This window comes from Acinonyx jubatus, chromosome B4 (assembly GCF_027475565.1).
Source record: "Acinonyx jubatus isolate Ajub_Pintada_27869175 chromosome B4, VMU_Ajub_asm_v1.0, whole genome shotgun sequence".
Classification (NCBI taxonomy): domain Eukaryota; kingdom Metazoa; phylum Chordata; class Mammalia; order Carnivora; family Felidae; genus Acinonyx; species Acinonyx jubatus.
This window is the reverse complement of record NC_069387.1, coordinates 137731226-137756797: the sequence shown is the minus strand read 5'-3', so window position 1 is coordinate 137756797 and position 25572 is coordinate 137731226. Positions and strand designations below refer to the sequence as shown.

The 25572-nt window shown below is 62.5% G+C and overlaps 1 protein-coding gene across 1 annotated transcript in view; it reads right to left on the bottom strand.

The window, feature by feature from the left end:
- The window catches only part of TAFA5 (TAFA chemokine like family member 5), a 188769-nt gene that overhangs the window by 118860 nt on the left and 44337 nt on the right, over positions 1-25572 (bottom strand). The gene's annotated exons all lie outside the window — the stretch shown is intronic.

Genomic DNA, 25572 nt, shown 5'->3' with positions numbered 1-25572 from the left:
CTCGCTCCGGCCGGGGCTCAGGGGGCCGCGCCGCCGCGGAGAGCCGGGCTCGGGGCCGGGACTGCGCGCAGGGCGCGGGGCTGCCGCACCATCGCCGCCGCCGGGGCCCGGCCGGGCCCGCCGAGATCCAACTTGCGCGGCCCGGGGCTGGCGGGCCGGTCGCCCCCCCTTCCGCCCCGGACGGGGCCGGCCTCCGCGCTCCCTGGAGCCCGCGCCTCCGCCGCTGCCGTGGGACGAGGCCCGGGCCGGCGCTTCCGCGGGCCGCTCGCTCTGGCCGGCGCTGCCGGGGCCGGGGCCGGGAACGCGGCCGGCGGAGGGGCCGGTGGCGGCGGCCGCCGCGCCGACAGGTGGGGCCGGCGACGCTGCGCGCCTCGCCGCCCGCGGGAAGCCGCTGCTCCGGCCCGGCGGCGCGCGCCCGCTCGCTCGCTCGCTCGTTCGGCCCCTTCTGGGGAGGCGGCCCGCGCGGCGATCGGACTCCGGCCCGCGCCCGCCGCCGTCTGCGCTCCGCCCGGTCCGCGGAGCCGCCGATGCGCACTGGGCCGCGCAGGGGACCCGGGGGACCCCCCGCCGCCCTGCAGCGCCCCCGCCTGGCGCGCCGGCGGGTCAGGCGGGGCCTGTCCAGCCGAAAACCGCGGGTCGGGCTCCACCTAGGTGCGCAGGGGCCTCACTGCAGAGCCTCCGCGGCGGCTGCGGGAGCGGGGCGGGCGGCCTCCGGCGGGCTAGCCCAGCCCCCTCGCACCCCCGCGGCCGGCGGGGGAGGGGGGGCGCGGGGAGGACCCTGGCCCAGGCCTCACTGCGGTCCAGGCTCGACCTGCTGTGGGTTCTGAAAAAGGGCCCCTCTGCCCGGAAACACATGCGCGCGCGCCCGCGCGCGCGCGCGCGCACACGCGCACACACACACACACACACACACACACACACACACTCTCTCTCTCTGTCTCTCTGTCTCTCTCTCTCTCTGTCTCTCTCTCTCTCTCTCTCTCTCTGGGTCTGGTGTGTGAAATCCTCCAGGCGAGCTGCTAGGCGCCCGAGCACGTGGGAGCACAGTACATGCCCAGGGAAGGCTCCAGAGGAAACAGCGGGCACCTTCCTGCCCGCCTCTATCCCGCCCCTAGCAAGGGCGGGTGTTTCTTCCTGGTGGATTTCCTCACCTTCCCAGGGCCCTGGCCCAGGAGCATCTGTGGTCAGATCGCCCCCAAGCACAGCGACCAGGGTGGTAGGCCTTGAGGCACTTGTGCACCAACTGAATTCAAATGCCCAGCAAAGAGCTCTGCAAGTGGGTTGGGGCAGGGACCTATGCTTGGCCCTGCACTTCCTGTGTGAGGCCCTGTGTGTGTGTGGTGGTGGGGGGGGGGTGGTCACAGACCATCCTGGGGCAGAGGGTCCTTGTGAGTGTAAGGTAGGCCCGGAGACTTGGTGCAGGGGTCACAAGAAGGCTGTTTCCTTCCTGCCCAGGCATCTCGGTATGGCCAAGGGAAAGAGGCCAGATCTGGAGAGGGCTCCTAGAGGTCAGATAGCTCTAACCTCTCAGTGTACATTTGGGGAAACTGAGGTCTGCAGAAGCATCGGACACCGGCACCAAATCCAACAATAAAAAACCGGCCAACTAGAGCCTGACTTGCTACCGTCTGCCTCTCACGATTCTGCTGTGCCAGCCCCTGATCAGAAGGGGGGTTGGGGATGACAGGCAAGCCCACACCTCTGGGTGAGTCACCTCCCTGGGAAGTCAGCGGAGACCCAGACGCCAGTCCAAGCCCTCACCTGGAGAAATGACCTGGATCTCACTCCAGCCGGGGACTCAGGAGCTCAGAGAGGGTTGGTGTTCTGCAGCCCCTCCTCAGAGCCCCGTTTCCTGCCCTGCTCCTCTGCCTTCACCCCCAAGACACTTTCCAGTGATGCCCTCACCTGAAGCGATCGCTCAGGGAACCGCCCTGCCCAGCATGCAGAGCCTGACCTCCACCAAGGTCATTGCCTTCCTTCCTCACGTGGAGCTGAGCCGTCCCCTTCAGAAGCCTTGAGGGTCACCAGGGTACTTACTTCACCTGCACACCCAAGACCCCAAAGGGACCTCAGTCAAGAAACAGAGCCCACCTCTGACAGCCACCTGTTCCCAAGCAGGTGGATAGTATTTGAAATTTGGAAAAATATCCTAAATTCACCCGGGAACTTTTAAAACTAACCCTTTGGAGGATCCATCTGTAAAGAGAATTCAAGAAAACAAAGTTCATAAAATGAAGTGTGTGTGGGCATTATTTTTCAACAGGTGGAACCGAGGGACCTGTGTGTCATGCCACAGGGACCGGAGCCTCCTCCTTCTCGGGGCGCCGAGAACTTCCACTGGTGAATGTGTGCGGCGTTGCTTGTGACCTTACAGAAGGTAACGGGAACATCGGGGGACACCCAAGGCCAGCGCCCACGAGAGCTGGTTAGCAGTGCACATCACGGGGGCCCATGGTGCCACCGGGAAGTCTGTTCAAGAGCAGGACATGAGCACAAATGCAGACCTCGGGAGGAGACATCAGTTCTGATCAGAGAGACGTTTTCAAAAGTGATAGAACAGCAACGGTGCTGGACAAGAATGGGGACAATCTGCCAGAAAGGATGGGAGATTGTGGGGCCCGTGGCTGCGGAAAAGAAAAGGGGCTGCAGCCGGACCCATCAGAAAGACGCCCAGGTCCCCCCGACCCCCACCAGCACCTGTGATGCCAAGGGACGGAGCAGCGCATCCAGGGGGCACAGGCATGTGCTCACAAAGTGGACGGTTGGGGGACAGGGTTGTATTTCCAAAGTGCCGGGTTAGCCTGTACCCCCACCCTGCCCACATGACACACAGCTGGTGTCAGACTTTAGTTCAGGCCAGAGCCGGGAGAACGCTGTCCAAAGAGAGGGGCGTCCAGCCTGGGGAGGGTCCCCAGAGTGCTGGAGGCATTGGACCCTGGATGGAGAAAGTATGCACGTTGTTTAATGTGTCCTTAATTTACAATTGGCATTAACCTTCCATCAGGCATGTAGGCAGTCAACACGATATTTGGGTGTAACTCACGGAAATCACAGGAATACCTCGTACCATTTTACAGCTCTTGGGAATATTGCAAAGTGGTGTTTATGTTCACCCTGATTTCTAACTAGAGCTGTCCCACGGCCAGACATTTTTACATAATGTTTTAATAAAGAAGTAAACATATTACTGTATCAAAAGAGACTCTCCAACATTTGATAAAACTCATTTCGATATAATTGGTTTTCTTAGTAACTTTCCATATTTCTATGCTATTCTGAGAAGGGTCCCATAGGCTTCACCAGATCGCACAAGCAAGACTAGGAAACACCCCCCCCCCCCACCCCAGAATGTCCTGGTCAACCAAGAAGCCCGCTGGGCTACCCAGCCAGACCTGCGCTAATCAGTCACAGTGCACCCCTCAACCTTTATTCCTATCCAGAGAGGACCTGGCAGGCAGGGCCACGGGGCAGCTATGGAAAGGTGGTGGTGTGAACTGGGAGGAAGGCTCGGGATATTGATATTCTACACTTGACAATGAGGTGGCAAGGATCAGAGATGCTTCAGGGAAAAGTGAAATAATAGAAATCATTCTGAGTAGCATCATTCAGGCTACTGTGAAGAAACAGAAAGACAAGAAAGAAGTCTTGGAAATGAACGTGCTAACCAACGTAAAGCTCGATGGCATGGACATGCCTGAACAGCAGGATGTGGAAGATACTGCCTAGGACGTGTCCCAGAATAGGGAGCAAGTGAAAAAGCCTTGAGAAGGGAGGTGAAAGTTGAAACATACAAGGTATATCCTGGGTGCCAAACTTTCACTCACTAGAAATTCTAAAAGAGGGAAAAAAGGCAACTGAGAAGAGGAAACAGTCAAATAAATGAACAACATCTTCAGATAGCACGGGCCTACCATATTCTGAGTAGATCCAGTGGGCAGGCCCAGACCCAAGAAACGCAAGAAACTCTCAAAATTTGGCAGAATAAAAAGAACACGACCAACAAATAATGACTGTTCGTTCACCACACTGCCTTCTAGAAGCTACTGGAGCAGGCAGGGTCTTTAGGTTCTGATGGGAAAAGATATGGCATCTAGAATTTTATACCCAGCCAAGCTGTCAACAAAGCAAACCATTTAAGGCTGTTTGGAGGTTCCATTTTCCTATCACAGACCCCAAGCAAAAAGCTGGCCTGGGAGGACAGCCCAGCTGCCAAGGGAATCAAGAAATGAGCTGTGCGGATACAGGATGAAGGAAAACACAGCCTCTCGACTCTTCCGAAGTACAACAAATTGTCAAGAATACGCATACAAATACACTAGACCCTCATATTCAGAAGAGCCTCCTTCAACGGGTAAAATCTTTACCACATTCTTCTTCTTCCAAAGTGCTAGTCACAAATATGAAACCTGCATAAACATTTGTGCAGTAATACTGCCATATTTTCATTTTCAAGTTTTAAAATCAAGATGTAGAGAAAGCTTGGAGAAGTATTTATAGTAGAAAGATAAATAGAAATTTTTACATCTTGTTTTTTTAAATTATATGAAAACAGTGAGGTGGGGAGTTGAAGCACAGAGTGGGCTTGGCGCCTTCTTCCCCGCCGGGAACGCGGCGAAGCAGGTGCCCGCCAGCGGTGACCAGTCACGGCATGTCAGGACACACCTAAACTCAGAAGGTTAGGTCAGGTTAAGTCAGGACAAGTTATAGTCGGAGGGCCAGAACGGGGAAAGAGAACTCTATTAACAATTCTGCTCCTGGGGCAAAGAGCAGGGTGTGGGGCAGAGGAGGCAGAATCCTGCCTTGCATTTTGAACCTGGATTTGTTACTTGAAAGTTTTTTTTTTCCACGTGCACGTCATTCGATGCTCTATCATTTGAGGAAACCTAGTATCGCAAAGACAGCGTGAACTGTGTTCTATCCACGTAACGTGACTGTCCGCGTCCATCAAAGAGAATGAGACAATGGCGTATATATCCGTGGACATGCGTGTGCACATGTTGCTAACTTGGTGTGAACGCACATGCTTTCTAACAACCAAAGGCTGTGAGAGCAGATGGGGCACGACGCAGGTTAACGGGGAGAAGTCATCTCAGTGGGGGAGAGTCAGGGTGGCCTCCTCGGGAGGGGAAGCCAGGGGCACCTGCAGGAGAGGGGAGCTTGCCGGCAGGCCGGGAAGCAGGCGGCTCGAGTCTAGGACTTGAGGATGTAGAGGATCGATGTTCAGGCCAGCGTGTGCCGACCCGGAAGGCCACGGTCTCTGGGAGGCCTCGGGCACGTGCGGAGAGGAGCTGGGGATCGGGACACTGGGGCAAGTACAGCATAGCCTTCAGGGCCCAGATGCCCCAGGCAGGCCCAGAGCGATGTAGCTCCCTCTCCTCCCGCGTCCACGATGGGGCGAGTAAGGAGGGCAGTGTTGTGTGTGCTCGGGGACCCCTGGAGGGGAGCCACCTGGAGGCCTCGCCCTCAGCCAGGACCAAAGCAAGGGCCCATGGGGACTCTACCAGAAGTGACCACGGCCGCTTCCACGTGCATGTGGGTGGCATCTGTGTGCAACTTTGTGGGACCCAGCCCCCACATCAACAACCCGGCAGGGCCTGAGCCTGGGAAACAGAGCAGAGTCCGCACGGGGTCCCCAGACGTACCCCCAGGACGGGAGAACGTGTCTCCCGAGGCGGAGCCGTCCTGCCCACACAGACACCCTGAAGCCTTGACCGCTCCCCTACTCCCAGTGTCCTCCAGAGGCCCCATCCAAGGACAGACAGGCCACAGCAGAGGCCGAAAGAGAAAGCCTCCTGGACCGAACTGTGACGTCAAAATCACGCGGTCCCCGGTATTAATGCAGAGCACGCTTGCGAGGCGAGGGGAGAGAACGGGTTAGCACGGAGGGGACGGGTGGGGAGGAAGGCCGGTCCCCAGGAATGCCGGCCTCAGCCCTTCTTCCCTTGCCGCACGGGCGGGGCCACGACCAGGCTCACAAAGACGACACGCTTGGGACAAGCGGCCACAGGTGAGACCTGTATCTCTGGCCGAGAAAGGAGCCACAGCGAGGAGAGCAGGTGTTGGGACACTGTCGAGAAAGCAGGGAGGCCACCCCGATGTGGTGGAGGAGACGTTACAAGCGGTCAGACCCGGGTAGTGATTTAAGGCCGGTTCCGGCGAGATCTGGAGAAGGCCTGGATGAGGGCGGTGGGGGGAGATGTGCCAGAAGCCCGTTGCTGGGGCCGGCAGCGGGGGTGGGGTTGGGTCTGAAACACCCAGGATGGAGGGGGTGGGCGGCCGGGGCATGGGGCATGGGGCATGGGGCATGGGGCATGGGTCTGGGGTGGAGAGAGAAGGTCTGGGTGCCCAGAAAGGCAATAAATGCCCAGAGTGGGGCAGGCTGCACCCGTGGGCACCTCCAAGGGGCCCCGTGGCCGAGTGCCGGGCTGGTGCCTGGACACCCAGCGGGCTGGGGAAGAGGCGTCCGGCCGGCAGGTGCCCCTGGAGCCCCCGGGTCACAGATGCTCAGCATCTGCAAGCAGCGTGCTTGTGGGGCTTCTGTGCAGCGGCCCCCGCGGGCAGGGGGTACACGTGACGGGTGACGGGGCCCGTGCATGACACACGCACCACGCACGTCAGCGCACACAGCACACGTGATGGGGCACGCGGAACACGCAAACAGTGGCACGTGGGACAGGGACGCACACACCAGGGAGGGGCCGGACTCAAACCGGACTCTGTCTGATTTCAAGGTTCGATTCTTCGTAAAGGGCAAAACCCTTGGCAGGGCTGACTCTGAGCCGGCGTCAGTCCTTTCTACCCTTGGGTGAATGAGTTCCAGATCCTTTCTCTAGAGCGGAAGAAACCAAGCGAGCAGAACCTGTGGGGGGAGGGCACAGAGAGAGAGAGGTAGCAGGGAAAGGGCACCAGCTGAGGGAGGGCGAACGGGGAGACTGAGGCTCCCGGCTGGGGGAGGGGTGAGAGAGCATGTCCGCGTCTCCTGCCCATCGGTCGGTTGTGCTTCAGGACAGCAGAGCCCGGGCAGGCCCCGAGGGCCCAGCCACACCCGTGAGCACAGACCTCTTGCGGGCCTGGAGTTTTTGTCCTTACCGTCACCTCTCCCCGTGGTCTCGCTGCGCCCCCAGAACATAGAGGCGATGATCTCAGCAAAACCCACCTGCTCGTTGGGCCACCAGCTGGGACCGAACGCCCTCCACCCGGCACTTGCAGCCGCCCGTGATGGGCCCTCGCCCCTCACCAGCTCCGTCTCCCTGCCCTGGGGCACAACGGGCCCCTCAGTGCACATGGACCCCTGCTGATGTCCCAAGTCCAGCATCCAGCCAGACTCCGCCAGGAATCCCGTGCTAAACCCTCATCCTACGTGACCCACTCTGCAGGGCCACGCTGTGCCGTGGCCTCCCCTCCCTGTCTGCCCATGGCGGCCCTGGCCTGGGGCTCTGAGCCAGCAAGGCTGTGTCTCTGTCCTGTGCACCGAAGGCCTCCCCAGCCAAGATGGAGGAGGAGGAGGGAGGAGGTGGGGGAGGATGGGGAGGGGGTGGGCGCTCCACTGGGGAGCAGACGGGCCCCCTCTCCCAGGCCGATCTCCCAGGACGCTCAGCCAGCTGCCTTGCACGGCTCTCCCCTCCCCGCCCTGGCCACCGTCACCTTGCTCCCCTTTTGGAAATTCTTATCTCTGCTCTGCACACATCAACCCACATTATAGCTGTGCTTACCTCCCATTTGCCCCAAGTGTGGAACGTCTTCTGAAAGCATCTCCCAGTGAGCCTAGAGGGACACCACGGATGTGCCCGGTGCCCCCGTTCCTCTGACAGATGTGCACCTGCTGAGACTCAGGGGCACTCGGGAGGGGGAGGCACGCGCTCCCACCCGGGCGCCCGCGCCCCACCCGGCGGGCACGTGCTGTGATCGGCGCCAGCGTGGGCTCCTGAGCTGAGCACGCGGCTGGGTGGGCGGCCGGACAGGGGTCTCGTGTGGACGGAGGGAGGGCTTGCGGAGGAGAGGACCTGAGAACGCCAAGGCCTCCATCTGAGGGACAAGATGCCGAAGTCTGCTCAAAGCGGGCCCTGCAAGCGAGGTCGAGCCGAGCAGTGCTGGACACGGGGAAAGATCCGGGGCTCCAGCCTCGCGAATACTTCTTTAAATGTTGCTGGATGGAGAATCCCGTGCCTCGGAAGCTGGAACGGGAAGTTTCCCCAGGCCCCTGCTCTCCTTACCACCCCGAGTGTGGGATCCGGGGACATCGGGGTCCCCACTATACTGTGCACGGGGAGAGCCACTGCCGGTCCCCCACGGCCAGCATCCCGGGAGAGCCACCCAGCCGTGTGGTCTCCGGGCCCAGGCCCCTGCCCGGCGCTTGGCGGTGTGAGTGGGTTCTCACATGTCCCCCGGGGCCCACCCTGCGCCTGAACGTGGCGCCCTCGAGGGAGCTCCGGGTGGGCTCCCGGGAAGCTCCGGCCGGCAGGATCCAGTTCCTGCCCCAAGCCCACCCCACCGCCCAGGGCCACCCCCACTGTCCATCACGTCACGGCCACTGGGGGTGACAGAGTGGCCAAGGGAAGAGAGTGTCTGTCTCCTGAGTTTCTGTTCTCCGCCTCCAGGTCCCTTCACAGCTGTGGATACAAGCTCTCCGAGCCTCGGTTTCCCCAGCTGGTCTCCTCCACAGGGCTGCCCAGTGGAGTCACAGAGGCTGGGGGCTGTGAGGGGGCATGTGTCCCCAGGCTCCTGTTCTGACCCAGATGGTGATGACGGCTATTACAGGCGTCAACCAACCCCAAAACATTCCCTCCCGGACTAGTGACCTCCCCTCCTCCCCACAAGGCCACAAGCTGCTCCTACAAAGCTTGGTGACCTGTGCCCACCCCTCTCGCCGCGGCCCAGGCTGGGACCTTCCCAGGTCCCCGGGGGATGGAGGAACTGACCACACAAACAACGGACAGTGGCCAGACTGCACGTGACAGTGGACTCTGACCCCCCAGCTCTGCGCAGCCACCGGGAAGCCCGGCCTCCACCCCCGCAGCCAGCAGGCTGATCAGCTGGCCCAGTTTTGCCCCCGCTCAGGACCCACAAGAGAGTCAAACATGTCCCACCGGCCGCAGGACACAGTGGAGCCACGGGGCCACCCCGCCCCCGCCGGCCACCCGGCCTCTGCTTGGCCTCCTGTAGTTGGGGACTTGGCAGCCACCACCCTCCCCCTCACGGCTGTCCCCTTGGGGCCCCAATGCACCACATGCACACGCATCCTGGTCTCGGGGCTCCTCCGGGGCTGCCAGACTAAGGCACTTGCTGGGAGGTGCCCCTTTCGTAGAGACAACGGCAGGGGCCTACCCGGTACTGAGCCCACAGCGTGGTCCGAGGCAGGAAGGACAGAGTTCCAAGTGGTCCTGGCAGGGGGCGGGCCGGCCTGGGGCGCTGGGAGCAGGAAGGCAGTTGGAAGGCCATGGGCATCTCTCCCACGGGGCCCTCGGCCCTGTGCCGCTTGGCCCCCTCCGCTGACCATTCTCCCCTGTCAGTCAAAGACTCAGGCCTTCAAGGTCCTGACAGGCCTCGGGGGCCGGCCGGGGTCCAGGCCCTCCCTCCCCAGATGAGACGCCGACCTTGGTTAGGGGGAGACGTGGCTGGTCCCTCTGAGTCACAGACCACCCCCCACCCGCCCGCCCAGGAGCCTCCGGGTACCCGCTGATCCACTTTCTAGAAGGGGCCGGGGGAGCAAGGCTCCAGAGCAGTCTTGATAGCAGGGGGGTGACCACTGACATTCCACTCTCCTGTGGGCCAGGAGCTGGCCGGGTCCACGCCGTGGCCCTAAGCCCTGAGAGAAAGAGACAGAGGCACGGAGCCCCCGAACCTGTGTCAGGGCAGGAGCCCCAGGGGTCATTCGCTGGAGGCTGCCCAGCAGCTCCCACCAGGCCCTGTGGCGGCGGGTCAGAAATGACTTTGGTCACCTGCCGCCTTTTCCAGAGCGTTGGGGGCCCTGGACCTGACCCTGAGCAGGGGATCTGGGAACCAGGAACACTCACCTCTAAATGAGGCTGAAGCCTGAGTCAGAATGTCAGAAACAGCTATTGCATTGTAGGAAATGCGTGGGGTCACTGTTTGTGAGGCGGTTTATTACTGCCTGCTGGTATCTGGAACTTTCTAACGGGGATGCTGGGTCCTAGCGGCAATCATCACCTCGATAACAGCACGCGTCAATCACGTCGCCACCGGAGAACCAGCGGGTTATTGCGGGCGCGAATAGCAAAGTGGACGCTAAATGTTTTCTAGGCCGTCAAGCGCCCGGCCTGGGAGGGCTTTGCAGGAGACGCGAGGCACCCCGAGTCTGCAAGCAAGGTCGCCCAGGTGGCCTTCCAGATGAAACCGGCCAGAAGAGGCATTCTCTGTCATTGCCAACACGCGTGGGCCACACCACGGCCCACGGCAGGGGTCTGTCACGCCGGAGGGGCAGAAGGCAGGGACAGCAAGGCTTTGCAGAGGCCACAGCCAGGCGGGGCTGGATGGCGGGGGCTGGGTCATTTCCAGGCGGGGTGTCTGCCTCAGGATGGCAGCCTCAGGGCCTGAATCAGAGGCCCCACGCCCGTGGAACCTCCCCCCCACCCCAGGAGCCCTCGTCCGCACAGAAGATTCGAGGCTGCAGGCACGTGAGGGCCCGCTGTCCTCCTCCACAGGCCACAAGAACAGACGCAGCGCAGGAGGCTTCAACAACACCGTTTCCCCAGTTCTGGAGGCTGGACGCGCGGGATCCGGGTGTCGGCAGATCTGGTTCCGGTGGGAGGGAGGCCTCTTCCACGGCGGACAGACATCACCGTGCTCCTGTGTCTTATAATCGCACCACGGGGCCCCAAGTCACGACCAAAGCACATCCTAGAGGCCACAGGCCACGGCGCCCATCACTGCAGATGTCCCAGTGCGCACCTGCTCCCACGTGGTCTCTGGGAGCCTGCGGGCTGGGGGAGGAAGCCCGGGGGGGGGGCCATGCCACCCCCGACTACGTGGCCCACGTGTCACTCAGGTGTCCTTGTGGACCCGAGACGGCCCACCCTTCCGCTGCCCTGTGCCTCCTTCCTCACTGCCCACGTGGCCGTGGCCACCTCACTGTCCCACAGCCCCTGGACCACGTCTCCCAGCGGCTCTGCGTGGAAATGCCTGGGACACGTTTCCCGGCTGGCCAGATGAATAAACGAACACGAGAGCAAGGAGGGACGTCCCCCCACACTGCCGCCGCTCCTAAAGGCCGCCCTCACACTGCCGGTGGCGGGACAGCATGGCAAGGACCCAAATGGACCTCGACTCCATTTAATAACTTCATTATTGGCTTTGAGGATATGACCCTGTAAGTGATCTGCAGCTGGAAAATGCAGACGATTATGGGCTCAGAGACACAGAGAGGTGTGACGGCCATTAAAACACATTATGTCAGCTCCAGAGAGGGACACATTCAAACCCAGTTTAATTTGTCCGTGTGTAAAACGCGAGACTGTAAGAAACACCTAGGGCAAGTAGCAAATGAGTGTGTGCCGAGGAAAAGCAGACGACGATTTGTGGGCTCCCAGCAAATTGAACATAAGCTCTCATTATAATGCAGCCACAGCGAGCGAGCACGCAGTAATGGCTACATGGGGACGGTGGGGCCCTGGCCCAGAATGAGAATGAACCACACAGCCCGGCTCTCTAGCCGCCCGGGACCTCCCGACACCCTCCCGGCCCCGGATCCTCCAACGTGCAGATCCCGGAGGACCCGGGGGGGTGGGGTAGACATGCACACCGCCTTCCCTTGTCCCTCGCCCCTCCGCCAACGAGCATCTGACTCGGCGGCTGCCACATCTCCCAGACCTACTTCCACGAGGGCGGGCGGTGCCCCCAGGGGACTGAGCCCTGGGACTCGGGTGCGGGGAGAACGTGAGAGGCGGGCCGGCAGGAGTCCCACACGGGCTTTGACGCAATGGGCGGTGGCTCTCTCTGAGCCCCGCAGGACCCCCTCACTCCGCCCGTCTGCTGGTCCCTGTGGCCCTCCTCATCTCCCGGGGGAGCCCCTCGATCCCCAGGACTTGCTCCTGGAAGGCGTTGGTCATGCCTGGATCGACCCGGAGTGAGTGTCCACCAGAAGGGGAGGCAGCTCGGCAAGGTCGCGGTAAGGACTCAACACGCGGACATGTGTCCAGGCCTTCCCCACGTTGAGGCAGGCACGCAGGAAACACAGGGGGCCGGAGCGGCCCGGCGGAAAAGGTGTCACCGGGGAGACGGTCACAAGGAGGCTCCAGCCCCCCTTCTGCCCCCCCCCCCCAAGGGCAAGACCCAGAGATCAAGTCTTGGGGCCATTCTTCAGGGCCCACGTGGATGTCACGGTGGTGACCACACAGCGGTGACCACCCGAGGCCGGGGCCATGCGACACCGTATTCCCAGACGCTCGTCTGTCTCCTACAGCTGCCAACCAGTGGGCAGAATTCGCCGTGTGGCCTTCGGAAGGGGGAGTGTTGTTTCCTGTCATTTTAAATCAGAACCGGAGCCTGGTCCCCAGCTTCCTCCCGAGGTGCCCCCTCAACTGCCATCAACAGAGACGGCCGTCAAGCCCACGGCCAGGGTCCACAGGCTCAGGCGCAGCTCCCAGGGGCCAGGACAGGGGGCCACATCCTGGAGCTTCTGTTCTCACCAGCCGCCAGCAAAGGCCCTGAGGCCGCATCCCCGGCGGACACCCTGTGCCTGGGGCTGGATGCACACTACACAGTGTAGCTGGTGTCTGGGCCGCAGGGAGGGGGGAGGTGCACGCTGCTCCTTCTGGACAAACCCCCGACAACAGGGACGCCAGCTCTGGGCATAAAGGAGGTGGGACGAGAGTGCAGGGCAGAGGCTGAGAACCGCAGCCTGGAATGTCTCCGGTCAGATCCTAGAAAGAGGCCCCTGCAGGCTGAACACAGTAGCTCGGGCCGCCAGCGCACAAAGAGCCTGCCCACGGCCCCGGGATGGGGAGGGCCAGGCGCTCCCAGGTCCGCGAGGTGCCCCTCGGCCGGGCCCGTCCTGGGAGCAGCCTCCAAGGATGCCTCGTCCGTGCACCACACTGTCTGGTGTCTGCGGGGCCAGCTTGGCCTTGTCCATGGTCACAGCCTGTCACGCCTGCCGGGAGCCCAGCCTGCTGTGGCCCCCGTGGCCCCGGAGGCCACCACCCTCCCCAGGATTGCCAGCTTCCCTTCACAGGCAAAGGTGTCCCAACGTGGGCCTGCCTGGGAAGCATCTCTCCCCAGATGAATACAGATGGCAGAGGCCGATTTAAATAAATCTATTAATTATCCCCAGCTTAGCACACACACACACGTGTGTGTGTGTGTGTGTGTGTGTGTGTGTAAGCCGCAGCTCCTAAATAATGTAATTTCAAAAACCTCAGCGTCTATTACATTGAATTACTTCCCCATGTGGTGTGCAAGAAGAAGGCTCACTGCTAACCATGTCGGTCCCCAGAGCCTACAGGCCTCAAGGGGGCCGTTCCCTGCACCTCCAGGGTGCACGGGCAGGGAGCACTTCCTGCCAGGGACCCGCCTCCTCCCAGGCCCCCTGGGATCCCCCCAGTGATCAGGACAGACTCATCTCCTCTGCCCCAGAGCCCCTGTCTGTGACCCCCACGGCTGACCCCACCGGCCCCTGGGCAAAGCTACCACTGAATCTGATTCTCCCCCAGAAGACCAGGCTTCAGCGTGAGGTCTTAGCCAGGACCCCGTGGTCCCCACCCAAACACCAGGACACCCTCCCTGGGAGGTGCAGAGGTCCTCACTAGCATGTGGCCGCATGGCTGGGGCGGGGGGCGGGGGGGGGCGCCGTCGGGCCGGGAATCCCAGGGCCTGGGCCTTGGAGGACGCTGCCCCGGGACAGGTGAAGATTTCCAGTGCGTGGCCCTACAGTGCCGGGCCATCAGCCAAGCTGTACCTCCTTGCCTTATGCCCTGGGACAGGTGTCCTGAGGGCCCCCGCCCCACTGTGGCAGCAGGGCTTGGACAAGTGGTCCCTGCAAAGGTCATCCCTTCTCTGAAACCCTTTGGTGATGGGGTCACCGAGCCGCAGGAGGCCTCAGAAAAGGGGCGCCCAAAGTGTGGGCGTGCCCCACAGCCCCCAGGCACGTCCAGGGTTAACGATTCCTTCTTGCCTTGTTTCCCTGTCTCTCTCCGGTCAAGATCGGAGCTTCTGAAGGCACAGACGCACTTGAACATCCACCGTGTGAAAGTGAAGATTCCAGACAAAAGCCACCGCATGAGCTGGAGGGGGAGGCGGCCTCCCTCAGCCCGGGCCCCAGAAGGAGCGGAGGGGCTGTGGACTGCGGCGGAAAGGCTCTGAGCCGCCAGGGTCTGAGGGCTGCGCTCTGAGAGCGCAAGGAAGTGTGAGCGCGTGCGGAGGAGGTCTGAGGCCAGCGGTGCCGCTGGGGAGCGCTGGGCCCCGTCGCCCCCAAGCCACACCCTGTGCTATCCTTCCCCCCGCTCCCCAGGTAGCGACAGGCCGTGGAGGGCTCCCGGTTCTCCCCCAGAGACCCACTGTCTTCCCCCTGCTCCTGTCTCCACCTCCACCGACTCTCAGAATCCGCGGCCACGCCTGCCACACGGCCGTCTCGGGTCCCACTCGCCAGAAGCATCGTCCCGTGACCTCTGCAGACACGGAGGAGCTGGCCCAGGGAGGCTCTCGGGGACCCCTGATCCCAGGCACCTTCGCGGAGACCATCCCGGAAAGGGACAGCCAGGGACAGGTGCACCCACCTGCTGGGGAAACAGACACCTGCGTGGGCGGGTTCTAGGTGTGAAGGGCATCTCGGCACCTAGACGTTCCTAGATCACATCCCAGACACCTGGGAAGTGGTGAAACCATTGTCATCTGGGGGTCTAATCCATTAAAACAATAGCTCTCAATGCTCATCCCTTTCTGGCAATAAATGGCGGTAATCGTTTGCCGATGAAGCCGCCGTGACCTTCACTGAACCCCAATGGTGCTCATCCGTGTTCTCGTTAAATGACGGGCCCCCATCGCTCTTTGAAACCCGAAATGCTCTCCTTCCCAGAATTTCCAAAGCCTCCCCAAAGAGTAATTAACTCATGTGATTAAAAATGTAATATGTTGGGGACATTTTTTACTTTACGAAGGTACCAGGTTAAAAGTTTTAATATGCACTGTATTAATCATAAATCATTTTGATTAAAAAAAAAAGCTTCACAGAACGAGAAGTAATTGGAAAAGCTTCGTCGTCAATGTTGGATTATGATAATTTCTTTCCTATCCTAATTTTTATTAATGAAAAAGAAAGTGACGAACGAAAGCGGCCGTCAAACTCCTGCACCGTCACAGCCGGCGGTCTGGGGAGCCCTTCCGGAATGTTCTGAAGATGTCTGTCCCGTGTCCCCAGGCCCCGCAGGAGAAGCTCCTCCAGCGGCCCCGACACGGACTGGGGAGTGGGGAGCGGGGGTGCCCGAGGGCAAGGCCGTGGGTCTGCCCCGCGTTCTCCGCTCTGGGGGAAGCTCCGTGTGCCCCTCGATGCCACAGGCAGGGGACGGTGGCCTCGTCCCCACTGGGGAGGGAAGGACACCGAGAGCTGGCAGGTGAGCGTGTTCGCCCGCAGGCATCAGCACCCGCCTGGTGCCCCGTTCTGGGTGACGCTGGGGGCTGGGAAATGCCCTCTGAGCGATGAAAGGCCTGAACAGAGAAGGGCACAGCCCACAGGTCAGGGAACAACAGGGTGTGGCAGACGTGAAACCACCAGGGACAGAGAGCCCGAGGGGGCTGGGCCTGGACTGAGTGGCCACGAGACGTGAGCTCAGGAACGCCACAGGAACCTTCCAAAAGGCTCACCATGCCCCAGAAAATGAGCAGGGTCCCCAGGCCGAGGAAGACTCGGGCACAGGGGCCGGGCGGGTGTGGAACCGGTGGCTGCCCTGCCCTGTCCCGTCAAACACGGGCACCAGGGACCAGCAGAGAAGCAAGTCCCCCTAAACACTCACGTGTCTGTCACCAGCCTGCCTGAAGCCGTCCACCAAAGCCGCCATCGGGGTCACAGGCGCCTGATCTCATCAGCTTGCCCCTGTCCCGCCTGCACCGGTGACCCCTCCCCCCTTGCACACTGCCCCCCCCCCCCCCCCCCGCCCGGCGCCCTCCCTGTCATCCCAGGATCCTTCACCCCCTCTCCGGCCATCCTGCCCCCAGCGCACTCCTGTCAGCCGGCCCGACACAGGGGGACGGGCTCCCGACCCTCCCTGGCACCCAGTGGTGTGCAAGCCACCATTCCCTCGTGTCCCAGGCACCCCATGTGTCAGTACTTGGTCGGGATACCGGGGATGCTGCCGTGAGCACAGCCAAGGCCTGACCGACCCCACCACCCGCCCATAACACCTGCGGGTGTGAGTGACATTGCCATGGAAACACACTTAGCAGGGCAGGGACGGCACAAGGGGAGAGGCCATCTGAGTCACGCTGGTCCTGGGCGGCCTCCCCCAGGAGGTGACATTTGTCAGAGACCAGGACTGCAGAAGTCACAATGTGTGGACGGACCTATCCGAGAAGGCAGAGCAGGGCCTGATCCGAGAAATGTGGCAGAATCTCCAGGCCGTCGGGAAGGGCTGAGGCAGGGCCGGGGGGTGAGGGGTGGGGGGGGAGGCAGGGCAGAGGCGGACAGCAGGGGGGATGGGTCCAGACAGTCCTGCAGGCTGGGGAGCCGCAAGGCAGGTCCACAGCCCCAGCCACGGTGGCGTCTCTAGTGTGTGGATCAGGCTGAAGCCAGGTGGCCCATTCGGGTCTCTCTCCGCCCGGTCTACGCCGTCTACACCCGGGGCGGCACTAGACTCGCTTCATGTCCCCGCACAGGCAGGGCCTCGGGACACAGAGGGGACACGTGAATGAAAAGCAGCGATGCCGAGGGCGGCTCTCATCAGAACAGCGAGGGGCCGAGCCCGACCAGCAGCCCCAGGGGAGCCCAGCGGACCCCTCTGCGCACAATAAATATTTACTTAAGGTTTTTCCAGTTGTCAGTGTGATAAACGGACCCCTGACACAATCAATGAATCAAGTAAGCCGAGTTAATCTACAGGAGGCCCTCCTAGGGCACACCCCACTCTGCCCGCCACGCAGAGCGTGGGGGGTGATAGGAGTGGGGGGGGTGGTGGGGCACCCCATTACACTCAGGACTGGGCACGGCGGGCCCCAGGGCGGGGATGGGGCAGAGGGACAGGGACAAAGTGTGGTCGGAGCAGCTGTCCGAGGACCGAAGAGACCCAGGCCACGGGGCAGAGCCGAGGACAAGCAGGGACAGAGATCCTGCCGGTGAGCTCAGCCTCCCCCACCCGATGTACCAGCTGCCTGCAGAAGGGACTTCGCCCCAGGCCGTCCCCAGGCCACACCCGCAGGCCAAACCGGGACGTCCTCACCCCTCAAGACATCCTTGGTGGGGCCAGGTTTGCAGCCCAACCCCCTCCCGTGCCCGCGTCCCTCGTGGGAGGCCAAGCCGAATCCATTTAATCCCAGAGCAACTCAATTCAGTCAACGCTCAATTCAACAGGAGACCTCGCAGCCTGATTTACGTTCTTTCAAGATTCCTCCGGCGTGTTCCCTTCCCCAGACCCGGCCTGGCCGTCACTTCCACTTAAACCTCACTGGCAGCTCCTCCAATGAGGGGACCGCGTCCTCCCCGGGCAGTGCTGGCCCCATAGCCGCTTCTGTTCCAGAATCTAACGCGTCTGTTTCCTTCTCTCTCCATGAAACCCTGGGGCCTGTTTTTGTAAATAAAGTGTAATCGGCACGCAGCTGCGCCCACCCCCTTCCGGAAGCGTGGAGCAGTGGAACAGACACTGTGGGGCCACAGAGCCAAAACCATGTCCTATCTGACCCCTCGCAGGGAAGGTCTGCTGACCCGGGTGGCACCCTGAGCTCCTCATCCCGGTAGGGACCTTGGCTATTTGTCACCGTCTCCGGACCTGAGGCAATGGGTCCCTGGCATGTTCGCCCAGCCGCAGCACCCAGTCAAAGCTCGGACTGTGAGCTCTTTGGGAGGCTGGTCTAAGGGGGTGCCCCTGGGTGGGGGACCTATGGCACCCACCTCCCCACGAGCTCCCAGGTAGGGCCTTCTCAGGCACACAGGGCTGGCTTGCACCTTCCACAGAGTCTCTGGGCCATCAGCCCTGCAGGGCCTTGATGGGGCCACCCTGTGGGCCCAGCCCTGAGCCAGGAGCCGGGGTGGGGGTGGGGAGGTCGTGCATCAGAGCAGGGTATGGCACAAAGAACAGAGAGGAGCTTAGGGCCCCAGAAAGGCTGGACTTTGTCCGGAATGGGAGGCAGGGAGAGCCCAGGGTCGAGGGACCCTAAGACTAGCCAGCCCTTGCACGGTCACCTTCCAGAAACCTCTATCCCAGAACAGGGGTCCTGGCATGTCCCAGCCCCGGATGGAGAGCCACCCACGGGGAAAAGGAGGAGGGAATTAGAAGCTCCCACCCACGGACCTCTCCCAGCCCCAAGCACGATCTTAAGCCCCTGAACTCCATGACTCAGTCTGCACACACACCTCTCCCAGATGGGGCGTCATGACCCCCGAGACCTCACACATAAGGCAGCAAGCTAAGGTGGGGCCTTTGCTGGAGGCCGTGGGGCAGGAAGGGACAGACAAGCCCCATTCCTGAGACCAAGCCCAAAGCCGCCCACCTGCCAGTGGGCCCTACTCAGGGCCCTGCCATGCTGGCTAGTGTCACTCACGGTCCAGGCGGACCCGTCCTGGACACCAAGACAGCCATGTGAATGAATGAAGGCCTAACCTCAGGGCAGCTGGCCTCCCTCAGTGCCCCTCCCCGCAGCCAGGGCCAACGTCACGTGGGCAGAGCCCCAGGCAGTGCGCGTTCCCGTGTGCAGCCCTGGGCGAGCGCCATGACCTGAGGCTCGTTCCGATGGAGGAGGCAGAGGTGTCTCCCTACAGGGACCCCACAGGGACCCCGTGGAGACAAGCCTTCATGCTACACGCGCCCGGCACAGCATCTGGCACGCGGCCCCTGGGAACATGGCCCAGGACGCCGCAGCCACAACGGGGCTGGGGTCGTGGGGGCAGCTCCGGCCACGGGAGCAGGGGAGGGTGGCCTAGCTCCACGGGACGGGGCCCTAGGAAGGATCTCGCCGTGGCTCTCCCCACCTCATGCGTCTTCCTCCCCACCCCCTCCCTGCTTCTGCAGAACGTGAGCAGAAATGGAAACACGGGCCGCCCCGGGACCCCCACGCACAGAAGTCCACACGCACCTGAAGGCAACGTTTTGTGGCACAGCCCATCGGGTCTATATTTAGCGCTGAACTTGAAGCCAAACATCAAGGGGTTCTGGCACGGAATCCTTGATGGGCTCGCGCCCTTAGCGTGTGCTCTGAACACCAGCGAGCCCGCTGTCCCGACCTGGGAGGTGACAGGAAGGCCGGCTCTGCACAGGGGACTCTGCCCCTGCATTTATGGGGCCGCGCCCCCTGCCCGATCTGACTCACCGGAGCGGCCTCACCCCTGCACTTTGGGGCGTGGTGGGCTCAGGACGACGCTGAGCTGGGGGACGCAGGGCACCCCCGGATGGAACGCAGGGGACGGCGTGCCAGGAATGTGCTGGGCCCTCCTCGCCAAGGCCCAAAGCAGGGGCAGCACCTACCACTTGGGGAACCGTTTTCAACAGCAGATATTTGCTGCACAATGAGCGGAACCCAGCTGGTTCTGGGAACACTTCAGTGTGGACGTGACGTGCCCACCTCACTCCCGGGGCGGGAGAAGGTCCAAGAAGGTGTTTTGTCCAAGGAGAGCATCTTGGACCAGGACGCGGTGGTCCGGGCTCCCGGACGCGCAGGCTGTGTGGTCCGGCAAGGCCTCCATCCACACACGGGATCCGACAAATTCGAGTCTGGAAGGCGTTGGACTGTCACGAGCGGTCAGACGGTGGGGGCCGCCTTGGGCTAGGATGCTCCTGGGGGCTGGGGCTGCGAATCCGAACCGGAAGTCCCCACAGCAGGTCCCCGAGGATGATGCACTCCACCTTCCGATAGAGCAGGTGCGGAGGGACGGGTGAGTCCCGACCTCACACAGCTAAGTCACGGCCCCGGGGAGGGGGAAGGGCCCCCGCCGCCCACCCTCCTCTCCCCGGGAGCGCTGCTGAGGCTCCCTTCTCACCCCCAGGAGGTCACCTCCGGTCACACACGGCGTCCTTCCTCCCCAGCCCAGGGAGTGCACGGACGGCGGGAAAACACCCCCGCACAAACGTCTCCTGGCCACAGCCCTGCCGATGGAAACACCAGGGCTGACATCCCACCTTCCTGCGACTCTCACAGACACCAGGGCGGGATCGCTCTGCCTGGCAGGGCCGGCTGTGGCTCCCAGCTCTCCAACACCCCAACACCCAGGGGGCATCGGGCTTCGGCCTCCTGAGCCTTGCTGCTGGGAGCGCTTCAGGGTCCTGAACCCCCTGCCTGCCCTCCCGAAATGGCAAAGGCTCCTCTGGTGATTCTCTGCCGGTGCCCGTGGCCGACATCACTGAGCCATCTCCCACCATCTCCCACCGAGCCTAGAAGATGCCAGAACCTTCTCAGGAGAGCCTGTCAGGCATCTGAGGTGACATCACTGGGAAGCTGCACGCAGGGAGTACCTGTCATCCCGGAAGCCTCCCCAGCTCCCGCAGCCTGTCCGTGCGCCCTGCACCGAGGCCCCTGCCCTCTCTCTGTGCCCACCCACACCTTGTCCCCACCAGGTGCACCATCTGCCCAGCTGGCTCCCGGCAGCCGGTCCTCATCTCGCCAGACACGTCAAAGGAAGTAAGGAGACGCGCATGCTTTTAAAGACGGTCTCAAACTTCAAAGAAATCGTTCCATGGTCCACTCCTTAAATCCCCCGGAGAACGTCAGTCCACGCTTGTGGCTGACACCGTCTGGGGCCAGCGCTGTGGTTCCAAGGGATTAACGTCGCTTCCGCCGTCCCTCTCCCCATCACTGCCTCGTCTGGACACATCCTGCCACGAAGTCTCAGAATCGCCTGTGCCCTTGGCTTGACCTGGGCTGTCCTCCTCACGTTCAGCCCAGGCAAGCTGGCCATCCGTCAGTCACTCCAGAAGTAGCAGTTGAGGCCCCATCCCCACCGTCCGTGGAGGGGTCTATTTGCTGTCTGCGTGGGCATCGCCGTCCCCCCACATTCTGACGGCAGGGGCTGAAAGGTCTGAGGTCTTAGATCTGGGGCTCCCAGAGGAGTCACAGCCGGAGTGAGTTTTCTGGGGGCCCGTCCCGCAAGTTCTGCCCTCTGGCCCGTCCCTGCGCCCACCGGGGAAGTGAGCAGACACCCGGGGACTCTTCTCAGGCTGAGGTCGCTCTCCCTTCAAAGGCCAGTGTGTTTAGAATGTCATTTGCAAGAGATCCTTGCCATGTTTCTGTCCGTTCCTGGGGGCCTGGAGCTCGGGAGACCAGGCGGAGAAGCATGTATTTGTGACACAGAGAAGGGCTCCCATCATGCATTTCCCCCACGCTGGGGGAGCACTTGTGCCACATCCTGGGGACACGGGGCGGACGGCACAGAGCGGCTCTGCCCTCAGGAAGCTGACGGTCGCAGGGCCGAGGCACACATGACCCCCGAGCCGCGCCCGGCTTGGGAAGGTCCTGAGCCGTTTGTAACAAGACAGAGGCCGGCGGGAAGCTCAGAACATGGGGATCCCGGCAAGTGCGTGTGGAGAATGGCAGGGCCGATGGTGACAGGTGGGCAGGTACAGAGAAGCCGCTGTCCCGACAGGAGGACGCCCAGGGGGGCCCATGTTCAGGTTACCGAGTGTCCTGTGACTCAGTTCCTCCCTGGAGAAAGGGGGGCTCCAGCGAGGAGTCGCTGCGCGTAAATCACCGGCAGTCGCGTTGGGTGCCCCGTCGACCATCAGTACCCGCCGACGCGGACGACCTGTGTCGTCCGGGGCACACGGCGTCCCCAGCAGCGGGCCTGGCCCTACCAGTGTGACTGTGTGTTTGGTCCTCACGCCCGGGGAAGGGGCCGGTGCCGCTGTCCTCACCCGCGTGGGGGCCTGCAGCTCTGTCCACTGCCCAGGGCCACGTGCCAAGTGCAGCCAGAGAAGGACCCCACCCCGTGCAGCCAGCCCCAAGGCCGCCCACGGCCCGGCCCCGGGCCTCAAGGGTGGACTCGAGGGGACCCAGCCCGGCCCCTGGGGGACCCAGCCCGACCCGGGCCGTTGTGCTCGAGTGCCTGGAGGCTGCTGCTCCGTAAGCCTTGGTCCCTTCTCCAAACGCCACCGCGCGAATGCCATGAATACTACCTAAATTCCAATGAGGCCCCTTCCTGAAATGTGTGCGATCATTTGCTGCACCAAAGTTCAGGATTAGCGTGGATCTGTGACGCGTCATCCAACCTCCAGCCCCGCGTGGACTGCCTCCGCCAAGGTGACTCAGCAGGCGTGGTGGGGTGCGGGGGCGCGGTGGGGCGTGGAGGGGTGTGGCGTGTGGGGACACGGGGGGGCACAGGAGGGCGCAGGGGGCCATGAGGGGCGCGGGGGAGCTGGGGGGGCATGATGCGCCTCGGGGAGGGCACGGGGGGTGCCGCGTTCCTCTTGCATGACTGTTGGGAAGAAGGGAGGCAGGGGCACCGGGTGACGACCCCGCACCTGGAGGGAGATGGGTTCCGGTCGCGAATGGAGCGATGTGTGTTCACTCTTGGTGTCTCTGTCACAGGGAGACTGAGGGTCCTTCCGGGCCGATGAATTTACATGTCCCATCGGAGAAGTCTTCCTTAGGTCAATGTGGTTTCTACACGGAACTTCTCTTTGGCCGAAAGCCTGGCGTGGGTGTGATGGCATCCTGCAGGCTCATTCCCAGAAACACAATGAATTCAGAGAACAACTGACTTCGGCCCAGCGGGGAGGCAGCACACATGAGGCCCCTGCTGTATGCCACGTATGACAGGGAAGAGGGTGGCTGGCGGGCTGCTGAGTGACTGCCCCTCCCCCCCCCCCCAGCTCGCCCCTGGCTTGGCCCGGCAGGATCCGTGATGCGCAGAGGCCAGAAGTGACCACAAGCTCGGCGTGTGCTTCCGAGATCGGGCCCCTCGTGCTTCGAGCACAGGGCAGCCCTGAGCCTCCGCCCTCGGCCAGGAGCACGCCTGCCGGCTTCAGCGGAAGCTGGCGTGTGCACAGCCTTGCCCTGGAGCCCGGGCCCGGTCGGTGCGGCCCGGTCCTCGCCGACCGCAGACGTGAGCGCCATGCAGTGCCGCCGAATTTGCAGCTTCAGCGGCGGTGCCGACCTGTGACAGGTGTCGGCTTCCGGGGAGGACCAGCAGGGGAACCCATGCCCACGGTGGCCCTGGCGGGAACTGGGGAGCAGGCGGGGGACGGGGGGACCGGGGAAGCTCTCGGGAACGTGGCAGGCCACGTCGCCTCTGGAGACCTTGCAAAATCCCCGACATCTTCCTTACCACATTTTGCTTGTGAGAAGGAGCAGCCCCTCCGGGGTCCGATCTCCCACAAGCGCTGGGTTCTGGGAAGCCAGAACGCTGGTCTGCCCTCCGGCCACTCCTGGGGTCTCCTCGGCTTTGCAGGGGTCCCCATGCCGCTGCAGCACCAGAGGCCGTGCCTCCCAGGACTGGGGGCTGCAGGGACTGAGATACCGGGAGAGCCCGCGGCATAGACACCAGTGGGGCGACAGGTGCGTGGCTCGGGCTCTGGGTGGGAACCGCCCTCCCTGGGCTCGTGCTCCATCACTGTCGTGCCGTTGAATGCCGGGTCTCGATTTTCCCCACTTGTCGAACGGGGCGGGGAACATTGCCGCTCATCGAAGTCGTTTCGTGTGTGTGCGCACGTCAGACCCCAGGAGAGAGGTGGGAGAATCCTGCCCTGTGGGGAGATCCAGATTCAGGACGTCTGGGAGGGGGCGGAATGTCTTCCCGATGCCATGGCCCTGAAACCCACTCAGACCCACCAGCTCGGCGAGGGTGGTGTTGGCTTGGTGATGTAACACCTGCAACATGGCGGACGGGGCTGGCGAGTGACGTGGAGTCTCTGAATGCAAGTCACTGTCACCCTCACTCCTGCTGGTGCTTAATTAGAGCCACACTGGCCATCTAAACGCTGGCCAAGCTACCGGCCACGGCCAAGGACCCTGTCTCTGTCTCACCAGCACCCAGGTCCACCGTGGGCATTTCAGTGCCTAGAACCTCACGGGCAAACTGTCCTGGCTTCCCGGGAAGGCGGGATTGAAGGGCAAAGGGACAGAAGCCCCCGGGGAGGGGTGGTCACGGGGGACCCCCACCCACACAGCTCCCCTGGTGGGTCCAAGCCTCGGGGCCGAACCTCCCCCGTGAGGCGCCCCGGGAGCGCTCCATCCCACACACGGAGGGGCTCGCAGGCAGAGGACAACCCTACTCCTCCCTCCCAGCAGAGTAAAATGGCCCCGAAGCCTTGTTCCCACAGAGCACGGGAGTCTAGTGGCTCGGGGCCTGTGGGATCCTCTGTAAATGGCTCGGCTGGAGGGCCACGCCGCCTTTTCATTTGAAGATACAGATACCATCAGACATTTTGATCATTTCTATTTCTGTTTCCACATTTCGATTTTGGCAGGAGTCTCTTGGGAGCTGAGGGGTGGGGGGGGTGGAGAGACACATTTTTCTCTACCGTTTTTAATCTTCTTTTATTTATCAAACTTAGCTCCTCTTTTGGTGGATTAAAACAGACTTGGACGGAGTCTGGAAAAACAAACTCTTTTAAAACAAGACGGAGATTCAGTCCAGCCAACTGCCTGCTTCCAACGCTCCTCAAGCCGAGCGAAGGGCGTTCGTTGGGGCGGCCGCCCCTGCCCGTGCAAGGCAGTGGGGCGTCCGTCACGGGAGCGAGCAGAGCGGGACGCACGTCGGCTGAAGGAACCCGTGCTTTGTGACGGCGCACCTGCTCGAGTCACCAGGCCCTGGGACAGCGGTGCAGAAAGGGTGTTAGTGGAGGCTTCCCCTGCGGTGGACGCCCTCAGAGGTGAAGGGCTCAGAGGTGCCGCTGGCCCGTCAGGGACACGCTGGCGGAGTCCTCCCCTGCAGCCGTGTGCACCACCGGGGCTCCCCGGGGCCGCTCCAGTGGCCGGCGGGAGGCCCCGGCCGGCCGGGACTGCTGGTGCCCCCAGCGCGGCGCCCCCCACGCTGGCCTGGATTCCGGGAGCCCCAGGACTGGCTTCCTTGGGTAGGACCTGCCTAAGGCCCACAGACCCCCGGAGCCACCCATTCCCCAGGCCGGCGCCTGACACGTGGCCTTCACTCACGGATTCCTTCACTCATTCACTCGGCAGATATGGAGTGTGTCTGCGCTGGGGGACCCTGGGGTGGCACCTGCTGACAGAGGGCCTCTAACAGGGATGGGCCGTGGGGACGGTGCTCTGAGCTCTGTCAGACGCCAGCACTGTAGTCTGTGGGGGCTCTCGGCACCGGCAGCGACCCCCCCCCCACCTCTTCTGCAGGCTCGGGGGGCCCCCAGCCCTGTACAATCCCTTCCTGGTCCTGGTCCTGGGTTAGTTCTGGGGGCCCCATCTCCCTAGGAGGCTCAGAGCCACGGGGTGCGGGATGGCCTTTCAGCCCCTCCTCCCATCCCTCATCAGCCGGCG